This window comes from Poecilia reticulata, chromosome 21 (genome assembly GCF_904066995.2).
Source record: "Poecilia reticulata chromosome 21, P_reticulata-male-v2, whole genome shotgun sequence".
Lineage (NCBI taxonomy): Eukaryota > Metazoa > Chordata > Actinopteri > Cyprinodontiformes > Poeciliidae > Poecilia > Poecilia reticulata.
Window position 1 is genome coordinate 20374753 of NC_088850.1, and position 21907 is coordinate 20396659.

Below are 21907 nucleotides of genomic sequence, written 5' to 3' on the forward strand. Positions count from 1 at the left end.
AAGCAATTTAGTTGCTCGTCAGCTCGCCCAAGTTAAAAAATTGCGGTTTGGACAAATGAGCTTTCACAGGAGTCCCTTGAAATCTGGATGTGTGTTCCTCTGCGAATTTACACGGAAACATGTGGAGACTCAATCCAAGGCGGTCTGCTGTTGACCAACGCGGGGGGAGAGATAACGAGTCGGGCTGGTATTTAATTTTCACTTTTGAGTGGGCGTGTGTGTCTGCGTTTCCTCGTTTGTGCCGCCACAGTGTTCTCCTTTCAGGGAAAACATAATAAAATACCAAGGTTGTTTGGGGCCGGTATTCATAACACGGACTTGCGCGCAGACCAAAGGAGGTTGGTATTATTTCTAGGGTTGCGGTCGGGGTTGGGGGGGAAAGGTGTAAATTGAGTTTAGGTACCGGCTGGGATCAGGAATGATGTGGTTACGGTTCAGGGTATAGAGTTTGGCGGAAGACGGTCAATAAAATCTCCTAATAAGGGTATGCTAGCTTGTCTGACGCCTAGCACCGCAGGGTTCCTGGTCTCGACTCTGCAACCTCTGTCCCCCTCTCCCCTCTAAAACACAGACACAGAAAGCAGCCAGCAGACAGATATTTCCTCCAAAAGCATTAATCCTATTGCTATGCACGAGGAAGCGGTACCGCAGAAACTCCCATCAGCCCACCTGTCAACCCCCTCAGGATCAACTCTCTAGTGGGTACATGCAAACACATGCAGCCCAGTGGGGAGTAAAATCATCCCAAAGTCTCATGGCTGAGAGTCTGTCTCTGCTTTTGGATGGCAGCAGAATCCAAAACAAAAGCCTGTACCTTCCCTGGCAAAAGTTTTCATACCCCTTAATCATTGTATCATGTTATAATCACATATCTCAGCGTGCTATACAGGGTTTCTTTGAGCTGGACATTCACAAAGTGGTGCAAAATTGTTAAAATAAGCAATTTGCGGAGGGTAATATGAACTTGGTTTTACTGTGAGGGTTAGGTATTATTGTGACAACGATAAAAGTGATGATAAGAATGATCACTTCTTTTTTAGGTATCTGTGTGGCTATGACTGGATGACACAAAATTCATTACCATACTGCTCTTGAAAAACCATATCTATTTGTAATATCCTTCTTTAGGACACCAGTCACATAAAAAAATTTGATTTGTGCCACTAAACTGCACACAGTAACTGCATTCAATCATATTTATTGATCCTTTTGTTGAAAAAACAGTGGAGAAAACAGAAAAGTAGCAATTCCCACTATTTTAAGGAGCTAAAAACATCATTAATTGGAACTTATTGTGGCAACAATACATCAAAATTCTCATCATGGCAAAAAATTTATCACAATAAGAGAAAAACAATAAATGCCCAACCCGACAAGCGAGTTTGTTTTTTTATGTTGTTTTACAGTAAAAATCTAAAAATACATTTTCATTTGGTGTGGAGTCAAAACTTGTTGTACGTCTTTACCAGCTTTAAATACCTGGACTTTTTCCTCCCATGTTTTTACCAAACTAGCTCAGCAAATGTGTGTATGTAATATATAATATAATGTTGCCATGCATACAGAAAAAAATCATAAATCATGCGCCTTCATCTTTTACTGTAGTTGTGCATCTTTCAAGAGCTGGGGTGGACTGCAAAAACACAAAACCTTATCAAGTTTTATGGACTAGTTTCTAGTGCTAATATAGAATACTTGAAATAAAACAAACTTTGCAGCTTATTTTAGGTCAATAGTTCATTAATATTGATGAAAACATACTAATTCCACTGGCAGATTATTTCACTTTTAACATGGGAAAATGTTTTAAGTGAAATAAGTAAGTTAGTTTTGTTTCATCTCCAGTTTTCTAAGATATTTGCACTTGAAACTAGACCAAAAACACATGGTAAGATTTTGTGTTTTTGCAGTGCATCACTTGAGATATCCAATCAGACTCTCCCTCTGAAGTTCCGCCCCTGTTTTAACTTCTAAACGCAGCTGGATTTGAAGGCACGGGATTTTATATATTCCAGATAATGAGTCGCCAAGACGAGTGAATATGTACCACCTTGAGTTGTCCCATTACATAAGATCCCAACAGAATAAACTAAACTTTAGGGCTGTAAAGTGGTCAAATTGAACAATTTTCAAGCACTGTGAATGTTTTCTGGAAGTCGCTGTGTTAGACTCAAACTTCCAGCCAGCAGAGAACATCTGAAACAACAACTTGACGCCCTGCTGACGTGCGGTATTTCTCTGTTTGCAGGACATCTTCCGCATTACGTAGGCAATAAAAACGTTGCCGCGATGCAGACGAGCAGAAATGTCATCTATTGTTTTATCTAGAGAGCGTGAAACGAGCTCGAGTCCCTCAGTCGCTGTGAAACAAAACCCAACCGACCCGGCATGTCGATTCCCATACCGTAAACCGTTAAATAAATTTCAGGAGCAACAGCTGCAGATTAGAGAGTCTCCAATAATAATAAAAATAATAATAAAAATCTAACAGATCCGAGACCTGTCACTCAACTTCAGCGACAGGCCTCTGGATTTTTACTTTTTTTTTTTGTTTATCTTGTCTAACCTTCAAATGCAATGAAGAGAAAGCGGAGGCAGCCAACGCATGAGCGCTAAACAAATGCAGTGTTTTCATTCCCATTGCAGCGAGTGACAGGGAGAACAAATAGCAGGGATTTCTAAAATGCTCCATCTCCCTCCATCCCGCTCTCTTCCTCCTCTTCCTCCTCCCCTCTCCTCTCCACTCAGCTGCAGATGGTGTATGCCATATTAGATGTTTTCTTTTTGCACATCAAACCAGAGGTCACAGCTGCAGCGCTCCCAAAGCAGACGCAGATGTGTCGGCACAGTTACCTGACAACCGGTGCAGATGGAGCGCTTCCCTCTAGCTCTCTCTTTCTCTTTTCAGAGACTGGAAGTGAAAAAGCATTGAAAAAAGAGAGAGAAAAAAAAAAAACAAGTGTTGTTTTGCCAGAAACTATTTCAGTTCCCCCGAGAACGCCGAGATCAGAGGAACGGAATAAAGACAAATTTGCTAACTTTTCTGTCGAGAGAATTTTGTTTTTTTTGTTTTTTTTTTGCCACCTAGAGCGGCTGGAGCGCTGACAGAACTAGCATAATACAGAAGCAGGTGGGGGCGGGGCGGATGGTATTGCACATATTAACAAAAACCATAGACAACATTGCATGAAAAAAGACACAGTCACGCATGAATATTGATGAATACGATGATTTATTTATATTTTATCTTAGACAGAAGCGGAGTGCGTGCGCACGCTATGAAGCTTGGCCTACGGAGCAGAGGGGAGAAGGCCTTGTCAGCATTATGTTTGGGTCTGTCAGATAGATTAACATGGTAAAATATGTACATACTAAAAACACTCAGCGATTTACATGATCACGGCTCGTCCTGGAGTGCAGCTGCGAGCGTGGTTCCTGTAGCAGCGCGGGAAGATGGATGCGAACGCGAAAACGCACCACGGTAACGAGACCTACATCTGTAGGTTAGCAACTGCTTATGATAATCTACAGCATGTGCGTGACTGAGACTCTAATGAACTCTTCTGGATATGGACTGGACTTCCAACCGGATATATGTTCTACTAAAGAAAAAACAAAAACAAACAAAATGTGTGAATATATTTTCAGCTGGATTTGTTAATTGTGCTGCTTTAATCTGTGAAATATTTACATAACAGTCGGTTTCTGGAAGTGTGATGCTTCCCGGTGGGATTTACAGTGGGATAATTATTCTTGGTTTATTTATTAAAATGCATGCAAAAGCTGTGTAATTCATGACGTGAAGCATCCATTTATATGAAGTAATTTTCAAATTACTTTTGAAAATTACTCTTGAAAATTCAATTTTCAAATTACTCAATATTACTAAGAACATAAGTTAGTCGTGATTTTATTGCCTGGAGCATTATGCAGGCATGCCAGGCAAACTCTAACTGCAACACTTAGTATTTAATAATATTAAAATAACAGATTTAAACATTTAGCATAAACCATATGAGCGCATCATCACTCATTTTGATTTAACCAACAAATTATGAGGCAAGTAGTTTACTCTCTCAACACTATACATAAACATCATAATTATACCCCACTGTGCAATAAACAAGTCCTAGCTGTGCTAGTTAGCTGTTAACCACTAGCATTTTCATTAACCTGAAGCTAATTTATCAAACCCACAAGCAGAACAAAAGACATATCTCTCAAAAGCTAACAGCATTCAACATCAACTCACCATGTAGGGCAATACTCAACAACGAAAGTAAGGAGCAGTTTTAAGGTTAATTTATCCCTCTTGCTTCCACCCAAGGCGAAATTAGACCACTTCTGGTTCGCCTGCCGTCAAGTCACTTAAACCAAGGTAATTAAACCGTGGAGCCCGAATAGGCTCCACGGTCAAACGAATAGGAGTGATGTCCAAAAAAAGAACAAAAAAACTGTTCTATTGAAATAAGTGCAACACAACACATCTATTTGGTCAGACACATTTTTTGGTAGAACTATAGTCAAACTCAAACAACCCCATATCAAACAGGTTCCAAGACACTCAAAATGGTACCATCTCATTTAGAGGTTTATTGTGTACTGCAAAGGCTTTGTCTCCATACCCATCAATAAAGCATTAAATGCCCCCAGGGTTTAATATCTGTTTAATTTGCCGCAGTGACTCTGATCTGCTTAGATCAACTGATGATGATGAAATATGACCTATGATCAAAGCTGGACACTAAAAGTTTTCTCCAGTAACAATCAGGATGTAAAAAAGTGCAATAAGACATTGTTGTGACAGCTACATTAAAAACCTGTTTAATTTAAAGTAATGTATAAATTGGCTGATTAAACTAACTCAGAAAATTGTTAGTTGTAACACATCTTGGTGTACACTGCCTATCTCAAAGTCCTTCACAGTTCAGATTATTGTCTTTAAAGAACACAGATTGGAAGTGTGTCTTTAATTTAATTCTCTAATTTTTTAGGCAATCATTACAGTAAAGACAAATCTCATTAGCTCCATTTAGACATGACAGAAGGCTGAATGATGAAGCAACACCTCGGCTGCTCACTTTTTGCTTCCGTTCATTTACTGCCTCACTGGAAAAGTGTCTTTATTTGTGAGGAACTTTAAGTCCCCTCCATCAAACGCTCTGGAAAAAAAGAAAACGGTGAAGGTGACAGAGGCGAGACGTTCTTTAAAATGTGACAATCAAAAGATCCTTGAAAGAAAATGGTGGAAATAAACTCAATAAACTCGATGGAGTCGAAGTCCTTCTGACCAGACGGTGAGTTTCTACATGGGGAGAAAATGGTTGATGGTGTTGAAATGTTTGGGTTTGAACTTCTATCTATTCTAGTTCAAAGGCACGATGGGCGTCATTCATTGGCGCGCTGACCACTGGCCTGAATCAGGTTTAATAGAAAATAATACTAGCATCTTTTCATGAACTAGTTGGGTGTTTTAACTCTGGAAATTCGAAAAGTATGGAAGAAAAACCAAGTTAAATCATTTTTACATCCTGAAACATCCAGATTACATCTGGATCATCTGACCGTTGGCGTACCACAAGGTGTCCTCCTACTTGCCCTTTTCTGTTTTGCTGCTTTCAAGCCCTGTCGTCTTTTTAGCTACGACACAAAAGAATTGATGAAGTACAGAAGTCAGAAATGCAAAACAGAGAGAAATTATTTGTGGCAAGAGAAATATATTGTGGTTATATGGTGAATGGATGATTTATCTAACCATCACAGTAAGGAGCAGGATAAGGAGATTAACTAAGACATTGGGTTGAACCATCCTAAATTCCTGTGCGACCACGGCAGTAATACATAATTACACGTCATGCTAATCTTTTGCGTTCCAGATGATAAATTGCGACTTCCAACGTTCGATACTCGTGACTTTCTTGTCAACTCGTTTGTGGTTTTTGTGTACGTTTGCTCAGACAGACCAGGCTGGATTCATTGATGTCTACTGGAGCCAGACTAGCTGTATTCCTTTAACCGGACAGTCCCTCAGGGGTCCAAGATGGAGCCTGGCCTATTGTTGTTTCCGTCTTACCGCTCAGCACCGCCTCAGCTGCCAGGAATACTGTTCCAGCTTAAACTCTGACCCCCCCGACGGCGCTCCGCGGCCACCCAGACAAACAAGCCTGGGATCTCCCACTGTGTGGTCGGGGAGGAGACATCGGTAACCCAGAGCGTCATTGATCTTGCATGTGTGTGTGTGTGTGCTCAAGTGAATCAGTGAGAAGAAATCAAAAAAAGTAGAACGCTGCGCTTATATATGCTCGTGCGAACATGTGCAAATTTACCTCCAGCAGGGATTATAGACTTTTTTTTTTTTTTTTTTTTTGCCTTCCCAGGGCTTGCCTGTGTTCTATTTACCCCCTGGCAGAAATCCAAATTACATCTAGTTAACTGGAAATGTGAACCCAGGAAGCCAGGCGGGGCCAAGAAGGCCTGTCCTTTGATCGGATCGCCAGCAGAGCAGCGGTGGTCTGCGGTACAGTACAGCAGGTCCAATGGGCCTCGGTTACCTTCACTGTCATGGTCGGATTTGAAAAATTAGCACAATGAGCAGATTATAATAGGAAATGGGCTTTTTTTAGGTTAGCAGGAAAGAAAGAAAACAGACTCAATATGTAGACTGTGACCACAAAGCTGAGACTTAATTTATTCAAGAAACTCAAATAGGGAAATAAATAGCAAATATTTGACAAAAAATGCAATATATGTGAATTTACTAATCTACAGCATGGTTCAACCATATTGGTAAGACTGGACAAAATACAGTTGAGGCGCTTTGGACAAGAGTTAAGTGGCATTAAATTGGAAATCTGGTTTACAAGAGTTCAAAATACAGTCAGATAAATATTAAATGTATGCAATTATTGCTTTTGCTTTTAAAGTGGAAAGGTGCCTTGCTCACTTTTTAAAATTATATATATATATATATATAAGTATGGCAAGTATTAGAGTTGAAAGATTTCCAAACCAACATGATCATATGAAAAAGCAATGATCTACAAAACCTAATGACTGTCTGTACAGCCATTGGCTGCAACAGATGGTACAAAGTGTTTTCAGCTAACTCTCATTAAAAGGGCAGTATTATATGTTTTCTAGACACATGGTGCCATTTTATAGCTTAATCAAATAACTGCACAACCTTTAGTTGTTAAAAAAAATTTGATAAAAAAAAATCTGACTTTGTAATTTAACACTAGCTCCTATAATGAGCTCAGCAGATGCACAGTTTGGTGTTTGCTAATTGCTGCTGGCTAGTCTGAAGGAGCTGAGTGGGGCAGTCTTAGGGGCTCTGTGGGGAGGAAGCCTGGACGCGTCGTTCCTGAATGCCCTGCTGGGTATAAATGCCTTCAATCGATCAGATAGTAATTAGCCAAATTAATCTGAAAAAAGGTCATACCAGGAGATTAATAAATATTATAGGGTTATTATTTTTTTATATTTATATTGTTATAATCGTATTAAATCAGTATAGGAATGGGTTTTTTTTTTGTTTTTGTTTTACTTCAGGCACTCCCCTGAAACTCAATGCAGTCCCAGTAATTAGCCAAAACCATAACAATCCCTCTGTAGTCAGCAAAGGATGATTCAGATTTTTTCAGTAACAATCCCATGAGTAGTTTTCCTTGAGATTTCTCCCTGAAAGCTGTTTGATACCTCATGCCGACCTCAGCCGCTCCAGCCATTTCTTAATTACACCGCAAACCGAAAGCGCTCCCCTCCCAACCGCCTCCGCGGGCATCAATTATTCAAAATTTGAGAGTGCCGGACAGCTGCGGGAGCCCAATGCCCTTAGATTGTTGAGGAAAGGTCTGTAGAGTTGGGGCATTTGAGAAGGCGTTAAATTTGCATCAAGTGGTAATGAACTTCCTGCAACATTCAAAAGACAATCAAGGCCTCGGTAAATGTTATCCGAGACACTGAATTCCTGAGGATCGTGAAAAAAACCCTGAAAGGCGGCGATTTTAATGAACATTACAGAACTGAAAATGTGATGTTTCACAGAGCTTTTTCTTTTACCAAGGTTGCTACTTTTGTTAGTTTAGTTGCAAAACTAAGCGCTTCATTACGACCACTAAAAGAGTTTAGTCATAATTGTTTTGGTATCGATTGTGGCAGTCATCATGAATCCATTTCAACATGATGATTGAACACTTCCCAACAAGTTCTGTTGTGTTTTCTGACATGATTTTTAGAGACTGGACCAATTGGGTTATACCAGGACTGTTACTTTACATGAGTCGGTGTCTGGTTTGGCTGGACGTAATCATTATCGGATTCATGTTGGCCACAAAGTTCCATGTACCTGCTGAGAGCCTCTTCTTCTTCTTTTGCATATTTGTTGTGTCTCCTACCCAGATTGTGGCATATAGTTCTTTTTAATTCTACATTTAACTGCTGGTTTTATTCTTGTAACTCTTTCATGTAAATAATGTTCTGTTAAAAACTTTTCTACCCTATCAATCAATCAAGTTTATTCTATTTTCCACGAGATGATGGACTGAAACAAGCTTGATGTGAAATATTTCAAGGTAAATTAATACTTCTGTAAGGTACTTTACATGTTGAGTAGTATTAATAAAATTGTCTGGATTGTCCTCTTGTTTTAATGGATGATGTCTGCTCTCAAGGTGGGGGGGTCAATCCAAAACATCGATAATATCGACACCAAGTCAGTATCGGTATTGGATCAATGTTATCTTGGTAAGATCAATACTCTAGTTTCAGATTTTGTTTGGAAATTTTATTTTATTTTCGCATTGTAGTTTCCCAACTCTACCTCAAATCAAATTTTGATTTCGAATGATAATTTATTTGCACTTATTGAAGAAATGTGTCTGCAAATCAAGCTAATATGAAATTAAAATATTTTGCTGATACCTATTGATTTTATCCAAAACCTGTCATACATTTGAACAAAACAATTCAAAGGAAACAAAACACAAAAACACCTGAAGGTGATTATAAACCATCTGTATTGGCGATACGGGGTCATATTGCAGGTACCGATACTTTATTTACTGTATTTACTTGGTATTTATTTGGTATCGGATCAATACCAAAATATTATAATATAATACAACACATTATATTATATGTATATTACTAGTTCTCTCATAAATGTAAATACATAATTGCCATTTGGCAACTATGAATGTACTTTTCACACTCAGCGACAGAATTTCTGCTCTGCTCAAATTTGGAGCAAGGTAAATATTCCACAAATTTGCCATCTGTCACAATCCGAGCTGAATGTTGTTGTTTCAGAGCTCAGTCTCTGTGTTTGTAATGAGGGCTGCTGGAAAACGTTCAGGTGGCGGAACACAAAGCAGGCTCACGTCTCCATCCAACAAACTTCCACATGACAAGCCGCCCAACATCTCCCCGCTCCTCCCCCCTCTATAGAACAATTAGCTCCAGTATTAGCATATGCGCTCTATTTGCATGAGCAACGACTAATTCCTGGTGTCATCACACAGCTGTCAATGCAGATTAGCCAGACTAGCAGTCAGAGAAATATCCGTCTTATCTCGTGGCTCAAAGTTAACCAAGTGTCGATGAAAGAAAAATAAAATACTGCTCATCTTCTCGTCATCCGAGAAGATGAGCCGCCTCGCCGCTGACAGCATTTCGAGCCACCGTGGACGGCCGGATTTCTCCCCATCAAAGCCACAAGTCAGAGTCTGGATTCCTGTTGTCGTTCCAAATGACTGGGACGCACGCGGTGTCTCCTGTTTGCTTGTGTGATAAATGACGCCATCTGGGTACGAATAAAGGGATGTAGTTTCAGCAAAATGTTGTTCCCATTCAACACGATCTGAAGTGACAGACAGATGATTGGATTGCTTGGGTTATAAAATGTGAGAAATAATCTTTATGAACAGTAGCCGTGTTTCCGTCGATGTTAAAAATGCACAAAATGGGATTATGAAAATGTATTAGTTTAATGGCAATACGGCAATTTTGAAAAAAAAAAAGAAAAAACTCACGATTTGTGATAAAAGTTTTAGCATTAGGATGAGGTGGTTTCTTAGTTGTATGGAAATCAGTGCAATTTCTCAAAAACTGCAACAGAAATGCTTTTTTTGCATTACATGAAATCAACAACCGGATGTTACTACTGCCAGAAATGACAAAGGAGATGACAGGAAGTAGAAGTAGGACAGCAGCACGGATTGTTTAATGACTTAATGCATAAGCAAACTTATTCAACCATTATTTTAATTGCGTTTCTTCTGTAACTGAAACGTCACAATTGGAAAAATTGTAGTTTTGTTTCAACATTAGCCGACTATCGACAAAGTTTTACTCATATTTGTAATGGAAACGTAGCTAGTGGCATGCACTGTGGAAATAGCATATGCAAATAGGGCGCATATGCTATTATTGGAGCTAATTGTTCACTCTTATGGCAAAATATGTACTCCAGTATGGAAGCCTAAATCATCACATGATTATGATTTTTTTTTTATATGCTTTAAGACTAGTCAGAAAATAAATACTCTGGGTCAAGTCGCCACTTTGTCAGTGAGTACCCTCATTAAATAAACAGATATTTTTTCCCTCCTTCTATCATTTATGCATACAAAATATTTTGTATTCATGCACTTAAATCAATGTGTAACAGCTTATTTTTGTTCCTACTACTGATAACTGAATTCTGAAACATTTTCTGGAAACATGACTGAGCACCCTTCTGCCATTTAATTGGCTTCTGATCCACAGTTGCTGATTCCAATGAAGAATGACAAACTGAGAAACTGCTGACTATGTATTTTATCATAAAATCCCACTTCCTCATTATGAAAGGAGTTTAGAAAGTGACTTTAAGTCATCACTTGCCAGAGCGTGTACGAAGCAACCAGCCGGTTGCTTCATACACGCTTAGGCACGTTGTTATTTCTCTTTTTTTATTTTGCAGAGCACAAATAAAACTTGTATATGATGTCAGTCTCATTTCTAGCGTCACATCCAGACTACTTCAACATATTTCACTTACTGCCGTCAGGCCAATAAGGATTTTTTAATTTTTTTGCAAGGATGTTATTAATGTGAAGGAATTGCTAAATGCTGCCATGATTGATGACATTATGGTTAAAAGCAACAAAGCTTTTGGGCCAGAGTACAGACTTATCGCGTGGAAGAAAAACAGAGATAAACAGTAATAGCAAAGGGTGAGCCCCGCTGGCTGCGGCTACCCATAACTTATTTCCTGTGTTTGCTAAAACATGGATCTTAATAAAAGTGAAGTATTAGGTTTAATTTAGGTTTGTTTTTACATCCTAAAGGGCTTTCCCTTCTGTCACGTCTAACAAATCTTGAATGTGCTTACAGTAAATCATTGTGAAAGCAAAAAAGAAGTATTTCCCAGAATGTCACCCCTATTTCTATATTTAAAAAAAAAACAGCATGTTTTTTCCCCTCAAAACTATTTGAAGAGTTTGATGTGCAAAGCAGCAAACCAGTGGCTTACTAGCCCCCAGCCATAAAAACCACAAGAACATTGACCATATAGAGAAAAAAAAGAAATTATAAATTTAAAAAAGGAAGCTTTTTGCATCCTTCAGGACAGCATAAAAAAATTGCCCATGGAAAGAGGCTATCTTTGCTTGGAAATGACAATGTTATATAAAAATAAAATTTTAAAAATGTTAAACATGCAAGAGTTGGTAAAAGTTCAGAACCTTTGAAGTGTAGTTTTGGCTGAGAAATTTACTAGCTCTTGTAAAAATTAAGTGATCTTAAATGCCGATGATAATTTTGCAGGTTGGACCGACAGGAAGCTCAAACTAAACCTGATTTTCACAACTGTTAAACAAATGTTACAGCTGCTTGTTAAAATATGTTTTTGTTACACTTCAATCTGATGTCAGAAGTTTATAATTAATTTAAATGAAACACTTACAGAAAATCCACAAAAATACGCTTTGGAGGCGGTGCACCACCAATTATCTTCCTGTCTGAAACGGAGGATCATAAACATAAAATAAGTTCAATAAGTCTTTTATCTGCATAAAAGAGGTAGTGCCCATGTTTAATCCAATTAAGGGTCTGCAATTATTTAATTGGAAGAACATTTTCAGTTCAAAAGCCCTTTTGCTATTAAATTGTTGAATGAATAGTTTTAATCTATTATTTTGGTTGTTGAACCTTCAAATTGGTACAAAGTGATGTTATATCTATGTTTAAAGTATTTCATGAAGCCCTGATGATTCATGGAACATGTTTGAAAATTACTTTCTTTCGAAATGTGGGACTGTGCATGTTGACATTAGCGTTAGCATTTGCGCTGCTGCAACATGTTTAGCAATGAGATGCTATCTTAGGCTTGAACAGCTTTGCTGATAGGCTAACTCCTTTTAGCACAACTTGAACACAGCAATGGTCTTTTCCAGCATCCAATCAGATCATTCTTTGAAGCAAAAATCAACTCTCACTGGGTCAAGAGAAGTTGCTTTATCGTCCATCCATGTGGGTTGTGGATGTCGCTTGTGCGTCAGAGTTATGGGTGTACCAGGAACATACAAATACAAAGGTTCCAGCTGGGGACTTTCGTAGGAAAAACAAACAAAAGGGATTAGTAGCATTGAAACGTCTATAATAAATGTAATTAATTGGAATTAATTACATAGATTAAAGTCTGTGTTTCTGAATGTCTTTCAGTACATGCTACATGTAGGAATGTCACTGGAAGCACGCTGCCTCCTACCTTCCAGTTTGAATGCGTAGTCAGCTTAATGGTTTCTAAAATAGGGTTTTTATAAACCGCCGTGACCTTTTTGACAGCAGAGTAGCTTTAAGTAGGTAAAAGTTTGCTTTGTTTTTGGCTGTTCTCACACTAACCATCAGTTCTTAGCCTTCTGCCTGAACTTCACATCAAAACACCCCTTTAATATCGCTTTAAATTCCACCAGATATATTTTTTGCAACAGTCTGCATGTCTTTTCAACCCTTATCAGAACAACACACAATCTAGAAGCGAAATCGTCTATCATCTACTCACATTACCACCAGTATACTTAATATTGCATTTGGCATGGGCCTGAGCTTGACATGCAGGGAGAAACAGCATTCTTTCTCTGCATTTGGAACATTTCAGTGTTTTTCAGCAAAGCCTCGGCTTTTGTTCCAGGCTTTCCTTTTTCAATAATAAATAATGCATCTGGTTCATTAGTTTGCTCACTCCTAGGTGGACGGGGAAACTCTGTTTCACCTCCAGGTCATAAATCAAGAAGAAATAGCTGTCACGAATAGGAACTCTGGGTTAAAACAGGTCTTTACCAGCTCATATTGTTGGAACTCAATGTTTTTTGTTTTGTTTTTTCTGTTTGTTTTCTTTTTAACCTCTCTGTCCTCACAGGTATGCCGATGTATGCTAATGCTCCGATGTGTAACAAGTAGACGCATGAGATATTTGGCAAGGGTTTAGCTGTCACTTGAAATCCAAGCTTTACGTTATCAAAGGCTGGCAAGACCACTTTGCCAAAGTTTTCCCATAAAGTGTTTGCTGACACTGATTGGAAACAGGATTGGATTTAGGACGTCTGGATGCAGGAGTTTATATCTTTAACATGTTTGTCCTTTCGATTAATAAAGGTGTGTTTCTCTGGATTGCTTCTTGTTAAGGATTTGTTTTGTGAAGTTGATGGACAGAATCTCAAGGCATAAAAAGCTGAACGTCTCTTAGCGCAGCACCTCTTCTTCTTTTTAACCAGAAGAAGAGCTCATGGTTTGCATCTTTTGACTGAATTACCTAAACACAAAAGGAAGCACTTAAAAAAAATGTACCTATAGCAAACTAATCAGATCATCTGAATTGTTCTCATTATATTTGAGGTGGTAATGAATTTCTATAAGGTGAAATTAAAAATGAAATATCCTTAAAGGGGCAGTATCATGTGAAATCAACTTTTTTTAGCTTTAATATTTTTCTCTTATCAAAACCATACCTGGAGTGTCGCCTTGATTTTTTTTTTATCTCCCGTGGCAACCATTCAGCTGTGCAAAACGCCTGAGTGAACTCAGCACCACCTTCGAGCTGCTAGCTCCTCCTCTTTCAGAAAGAGCTGGAGCTTCTTAAAGAGACAGAGGCCCAATTTCAAGTCACTGAAGGTCAAATTGAATATATATATATATATATATATATATATATATATATATATATATATATATATATATATATATATATATATATATATAGCATTTTCATAACTGAAGGTAATATAGTAAATTGATTATGCTATAAAATGATTCTGTGTAGCTGGAAAACACGTTAACCAACAACCAGGACATCCATGAAAGTCTATGCTACTCTGGAGGAGCTGCAGAAATCTAATCCAATCAATTGTCTTTATATAAAGCTGGGCACTGATTAGATTGTTAGCCTAATTTTTCACAGCTTCACCTGTGCTTCTAGCATCAAATATAACTCTATAACTCCAATATAATATTGATTATGTTATATAACTGCACATATTAAATGCAAACTTTAAAGCCCCGAACAATTTGGGAAATATTTTTATCATTTCCAAAAGCTTCGGCTTCCAATGGCATGCGTGCGTCAAACTCTCTTTTGACTAAATCGATACGTCTGCCTTTTTTTTTTTTTTTTTTTATCTCCGGTGTGTAAATAAAGCAGGCATCCAGCAATAAATTAACCAGACAGCATGTACTAGATTTAATAAAGCTGTTCTACGGAGTTACTTCATTCAGCCAGAGTGAGCCTAGCTCAGCATGTGCTCGCAGTGATAATTAACGGAGGCAGTCTGGTCACATTGCTCCACATGATTAGATCTGAAGCTAATTAATCATTTCTGAGGAAAAAAAAATCACAGCATTATGAGCGACGTGATTGCCAGGATAAACAAACAGATGTATGTATGGAGATGTGTGTGTCTGCTTGTGTGCATGCGTGCGTGTGTGTGCGTGTGTGTGTGTGTGTGTTGGTCCGTGTTGAGCTGCCTGATGCCTCTCCGGGTCCAGTTGGGTGGCAGCAGCCCAGGGAGTTTTGCTGTCGTTATGAGCACAGCGGGCCAGCTCAGCATCACTCCATCCAAGACACACACACATACACACGCACGCACACACACACGCAAACACACAAAAAAAATCCCCTTAATGAGAAATGGTGGGAGCGTGCTGGAGAAGCAGCCAGCTGGTGACATAGACGCTCTCTCCAGTCTGAGCACGTCGCGGTTGGGAATAAGTATGGGATGAGAGCCGCGTGTTTGACCAAATGTCTCCCAAACTACGTCTCATGGTACAGCAGGAGCGGCTTGAAGGTAAAGTGAGAATCCATCATGGTGATTAACAAGAGAAGCAAATATTGGCTTACATCGTTTTTTTTACCAAATATGATTTTTATCTTTTTTGTGTGTCTAAAACATGTTTTGGAAAGAAAAGGTGGTGATTTTTTTTTTTGTCAAAACCACTTTTGTAAAAAAAATGGCATACTGTTTTAGGAAGGTGATGGTATGAATCTTTTATTTGTGGCTCTAGAATTGTTTTTTTATTGTAGTGATCTGTACAGGCTCATTAAGAAACAAAAATTCCGTATAATAAATATCAACGTACATTGTCACTTATTGCAGGATTTTAGATCCAAACTTTAAGATAAAGAAACTGGAAAGTTTTTTTTTTTTTTTTTGCTAGGCTTGAATCCCATTAAGATTTTGAAGGGGGAGGTTGCAAAAAACAAGACATCGTACTTTACTGCAGGCACTTGCAACTACAGCGTGTACAATAAAAATCTGAAAAGTAAGATATACGTTTGTAAACTTCACTTTGCTTTCCACATTTAGGGAGCATTCACACTAATCCTGTTTAGTCCACTTTAATCAAACTCCGGTTTGTTTGTCTAGAAAGTCTGGTGCATTTGGGACGTGTGGATGCACAAGTGGACCAAAATAGTGGACTTTGGTTTGCCTACAGAGCTAGGACTCGGTTTGGTTGAAGTGAACTCTGGTGGCATATGTGAACGGCAAGTGGACCGGACACCGCTCCAAACACATGAAGTGAACTACGACGTAGGGTCTTCTGGGTAAATACAATCACAACAAATGCACAAGACTGGCACTTGAAAGGAAGAAAAGCCTCATTATCTCTTCACAATGACAAAAATGTAATCCTACAACCGCTAAAATATGACACCATTTTTGTTTACACTTCCTGAAGTAGAAAGTTGCACTGTGTCTTCCTCAAAAGTTTTTGTGTTGTTTCCTTCAGTAGCTTTTGATGCAGCGCCCCCACAGGCGGGGAGGGGAACGGGTTTTTCAAGTGTTTGGTTCGTTTGACACAGTTCTGTGTGAAAGAGAAGAGTACCAGCTAAAAATGTAACAAATGTTTCAACTTTGGTCCCCAATCGAACCGAGTCTACTGTAGTATCAAGTATAAAAACACCCCAGAAATGATCTAAATTTAACTGTTGCATACTTCTTGCCATTCTTCTATATTTGTGGCATGAACAACAGTTGTTCTATCAACATAATATTCACTTTCTCTGATTAATCTACTAATAAAAAGAGTGCTGAAAGCAAATGGTTTCACTGGATTTTATTTAGGATTTTTCAATCCACTTCATATAAAGTCGCAAGAAATTATATTGACGTTTGTGTTAAAACGTAGAAAATTCCAGTGAATATGAGTATTTTTACAATATCTTTGAGCACACCTGATTGGATGACCAATATCAGATGAAAACTAGTTTTCTGTAACACATTTGTATCCAATGCAAACAGTTCCAAGTCAAATTTTTAATAATCTACCATCATGTAAAAAATTAAAGTTGTAAAAACTAAACATTCATCAAGAGGAGATACTGTACAGTTCAGGGATTGCTGTATTTGGCAGCAGTTGCTCGATATGAAAAAAGATTAAACATAACCGTGTCTGTCATCACCTCTTGCCGTCAAGCATCCCCAATAGTTTACTTTCCATTTCTTCTTTATTTTTTATGTTATTGCCAAACTGTGCTGCTGAAGGTTTAAGCATTTTAAAGTTGGCTCCTTTTATTCCTCACCTGGACTCCAGATGTGCACAACAGGCTGTGGGAAGAATCAGAGAAAAATATGATTAATAACTCAGAAGAACATTTCCTCTTATTTCAAGTTGGTTTAAAAAATACACACGTGTTCCAAGTCTTGAATTACTCCTAACAATCCAGTGTGTTTTCTGTTGGGGGTTTTTTCTTCACTTGCAGGTGGGAAACGGGTCTCACTTCTAAAAGTTCTGAATAAATTTGGGCAATTTTTGTCCCAATTTTGGTTTAAAGTTGACAATTATTGAAACAAAAAATATTGCTTTATTGCTTCTGAATGTTGCAGCAAAATTCAGACACACCTGCTTAATAGCTTGTCACAAAGACTGGTCAGATGAGACTCAGTTATAATGCTTCATCTTATGCTGTGTGACCCAAACATCTGCTGTCTGCCTATGTGGTCGTTGCCCTCCAAATAGGGGAAAACCAATATTTTATGTTGGCAGCTCTAGTTCACCGTAGTCATAATTTGGCATAGTCCAAGTAAAATGGGCAGACACCTAATGGAAAGACAAATGACTTAAAGTTGGTTTAAGAAAAATTACATACACTGGAAAAAAATAAGCCGGCGCTGGAATCAGATGCAAACTTTGTGGTTTTCATCAGGTTTGATGAAGCTGTCATGAGAACATTGTTATGTAATGGTGTTCCCATGACAACATGAAAACACTGAAAATGTTCTCTGTGTTGCCTAAATTTTAAGCTAGTTATGTAGAATGATTTTAGTGTAAGAAAATGTTGATTCAATAGAAAAATGTAAACAGGCAATGAGATGTATTTCATAATGCAATCAAGTCAACATATTATAAACAATGATTCTGTCAAACATGACAAGGGAAATTACTTTATTTAGCGCCTTAAAATTGAGCTTCTGTCTCTTTAAGAATCTCCTCTGACGTCAGGAAGTCATCACAACATGGCTCCTCTATTAACCTGTTATGCAATGAGAAGTAGCTCGTATAATTAGCTCAGAGTGTGTTTGCTAATTGCTGCTGGCTAGTCTGAAGGAGCTACTCTGTGAGGCTAAACCTCAGAAGCTTGGACAATGCGACTTGGAGGAGAAGCTTCGTCCTCGAAGGAGGAGCTCGGTCCACCCTGGCATTTTGCCCACTGAATGGTTGCCAAGGGAGATTAAAGGATTTCTCAAACATGCATAAAGATTCTTAAATTATATGAGTTCATCAACATTTAATTTGGGATAAATGAAGTATTTTTAAATTGAACCGTTGCTTGGAGTTTAGATAACAATGAGTCAAGCAAAACAAGGGCAGCAGAAAATTTGAGTCCCGTCACAGCTCCTTTAGTTTTCCCAGAGACAAACCTAAGAGGGTTATGACAAATCAGGCTGTTGATCAGCTAAAGTAGAGAATGTGCAGCACATAATGCTGTGCTGATGCCTGGAAACACTGTGGCCGCAGAGCGAATAGGAGCTCACACATGCATCACCTCGCGCAGCTGCCTCCCGTTGTCGCGGTGACCCCGCCGACAGCAGGGAAAACAGAATTTGTCAAATCAGAGCCGCTGCTGATGAGGAAAAACAAAGATCCATATCCCATACATCAGCCAGCAACTCAAAAAAAAAAAAGAAGAAGAAAAGAAAAAGAAAAACAACTGCCCTGGGAATAAAGGCAGAAACAGAGCAGCGGGGCGGCGCCGAACACTCGCATGCGTGTGCGGGGAAAACTGCAAAAGGGCCGAGCAGCGAACGCACGCCCACGCTGCACCCCTCCAGGTTCGCACGCAGAGGAATCAGACGTTGCAGAGCGAAGCAGTCATTTCTCAGCTTTCATTCAGCTCGGCCCCAGTGTTGCCAGATTAGGCGGGTTTCTCCCCAATTGGGTTGCTTTGGAGCACGTTTGGCTGTAAAAAGACAGTTTTGGGTGGGTTATTATAATTTGGGCTGCTTTTTTGCAACATTTGGTGGGTTTTTAGAAAGGTTTCATAGAAGATTCTTTGGAAATTGTTGTAAATGTGTGGCAGAAAAACATTTAATAAAATGTCAGGTTACTTCACTAGCTCCAGTTACTTATTTTAAAATCTCTAGAATTTGTCAAACGTGACATCATCAATGATTAGTCCATTTAAGGACAAAAAAACTCAAGTATCATTGTGATAAAAGAGTCCAGTCCTTTGCAGTTCCAGTGGGATGTGGTTCCGGACAGAACATAATAAAGGACAACCGAAAATGCAGCAAACTGTCACATATCTGAAGTCACTAAAAGGATTTAGAATTGTGCGAATTGAAATTCCGAAAATAATTTTGCTCAATGGTGAACACGGCAATTTCAAATAAATTTGTATTTTTCAAGAAAAAGCTTCAAAAAATGTGAACTATAACCATTAAACTGCTCAAATTAGAATTACAAAAATTTCAAAAAAGGTTTTTGCACCAAGATGAGGCAGTTTTTCAGCCGTATCAAATTAGATGTAGTTCACAAAATTGCAATGGAAATACTTTTTTCGTGTCACGAGAGTCATGTGATTACTACTGGCAGAAACAACAAAGAAGATTACAGGAAATGGTAGAGGATGATGGCTTGTTTTTGTTTTCCAGATAGCGTGCAGCTGGCTCCACCGGAGCTCTCACATCATCACACAGTTCAAGGAAAATGTTGAATCCATAACTCTTCTGTAAAGAGAGTTACAGAATAGCATCTTCTGTAATTCTCACCAATTAAGGAGCATGGCCGCTCCCAAGTAGGTGGGGTTTGTGGCCCCAACGCCTGAATAAATCGCCGCCGTCTCCTCTGATGGCTGATAGATGATGAGCTAATGACTATATCTGGCACCATTAACATAAATTTTATTGGAGGTTGAGGTTTGGACGTGTTTTTTCTGGAGTTGGGTGGGTTTTTACATTGTTTTTGTGCTGGATACTGTCCGTCAGACCTGGCAACCCAGCTCGACCCGCTCACCGTGTGTACATCAGCGAGTATGCGGATCAGGTTCCCTTCTCACAATAAGACACAGAATGCAATGACAAATAAGAGTCTGATTAGTTCCTTCCTTCCTCGGCAGCACAAAGCCCAACCTAATCCCTGAGCAAACCCACCGTCTGTGGGGAGGACAGGGGGAGTCCAACCTGTGGAGTGTTTGCCTTCCTGAGGGGAAGAGGAGTGGATCAATGTGGAAAAGAAGGGGAACCGAGAGGTGGACTGAGGTAAAAGAAGATCGATGGTTGAATTGGGGGGAGAGGGGTGGATAATGTTTGGAGAGAAAGGGTGGGGGGGGGTAAACAGAACAAAGATGGAGAGGTCTGAGAAGAGCAGGTGGGGATTAACGGGTGAAACGGCGTCGCTCACACTGACCTCCCCCGGAAACGGGAACTGCCCCTTGATGGATGCGCGGCCCTGTTTGCCGGGGCTAATACTGTCTGCTCAAACAGTGTGTGGGGCGCGGGGCGTGTCTGGGTGTTTGCAGAAGCGTTTTTAGGCGTCCATGCGAGACTGTAGGCAAACAAGACTGGAGAGCATCTGTTTCCGACCGCGTGATCCGTCTCCCCGGCTTCGCTCGAATTCGTCCGAGCGAACCGGTTTCAGTTTGATGGATGACTCTGGACTCTGCAAGGTGATCGTTTGTGTGGAGAGTCGCTGCCTTCGAATAGAGTCCATATTGCCAGCAATGTTTACAAGACATAAACACACACTTACCTCCATTCAGCTGAAACCAGCTGTTTACATACACTGTAAAACGGGAACCTTTTCTTTTTTTTACTGCCTGGAATTAGGTAATATTTGCTCATTTATCTGTCTATTATATATACCAGACAGTTTCCATATATTTCCTTCATTTTTGGTAGAAATAAATTATATGACTTGGGTTAAATAATGCTGGCACCCCACACTTTACAGTTGGGACGATGCATTCAAGTTTGCAAGACTCCACCAATGTTAAGGATGGTCATTATGCCCAAAAACTTCAATTTCGGTTTCATCACACAACAGGATGTGTCTCTAGAAACTAAAGATGCACAGACCAACTTTTTTTACTTCTGATACCAATACCGATATCTGAGGTTTAGCATCGACAGATTCCGATATAGAAAAGCACTGCTAGACTGACTTACAGCTTTTATTAACCAATTTATTCGATAACGCTACACCAGTACAGAATACTTAAATACACCAATAGCTTCACAAGGTTACCTAATATTACCCCTTTACATATTAATTAATTAAAAAAACATTATATATGTAAAAATAAAAATACAAAATAAGATTTTAAGCTTGTTTTTAGCACCATTGCGGTTGCCAGGTCCTTCAAAAAATAAAGCCTCTGAATTTGGACAAACCCACTGATTTCATCAAATCTACATATGTGGAAATTGCGAAACTTGAAATTAAATTATAGTGTGAAACTCCATGCAAACAAGTTATCCTAAAAAGATAAAATAGTTTCTCAGTATTTTGAGCTGTCTTCATCGCTTTTGACGCGTCATAAAAAAAAAAAAAAATATATATATATATATATATTGCTCATACCATCTCTTCCCTCCAAAACGTTTACATTTCTTGGATTTATCAATTGAAACCACAGTTGCACTATTTTTTTCTCATCTGAGTTTAAAATGATTTGTTTTGGGTGTAGGATTTTTACCATCTGTAAAGTTATTTGACGTTCTTTCATTCCTCTCCTTTGAATAGAGCATACAAAGAATACTCTGGGACAGCGTGCGCCCCAAGGCACTGCGTGCCTTCTTCTTCTTCTTCTCTTTCTCTGTGTGTGTGTGTGCGCCTCTCTGTAGCTGCCAACCAATAAAAAAGAATCATGATCTTTACTAGCATCCTACTGCGCTTCAATGTGTCCTCTGTGGTTTGACATGTTTGTAAG

General features: G+C 39.0%; 2 long non-coding RNA genes across 3 annotated transcripts in view; both read right to left on the reverse strand.

Moving 5' to 3' along the window:
* The window catches only part of LOC103457798 (uncharacterized), a 92476-nt gene that overhangs the window by 29733 nt on the left and 40836 nt on the right, over positions 1-21907 (reverse strand). The gene's annotated exons all lie outside the window — the stretch shown is intronic.
* Positions 16578-20212, reverse strand: LOC145549747 (uncharacterized). Its single transcript, XR_014085593.1, has 3 exons — positions 17380-20212; positions 17169-17268; positions 16578-17084 (listed from the first exon to the last, which is right to left on the reverse strand). It is a non-coding gene; the product is annotated as an uncharacterized LOC145549747 (long non-coding RNA).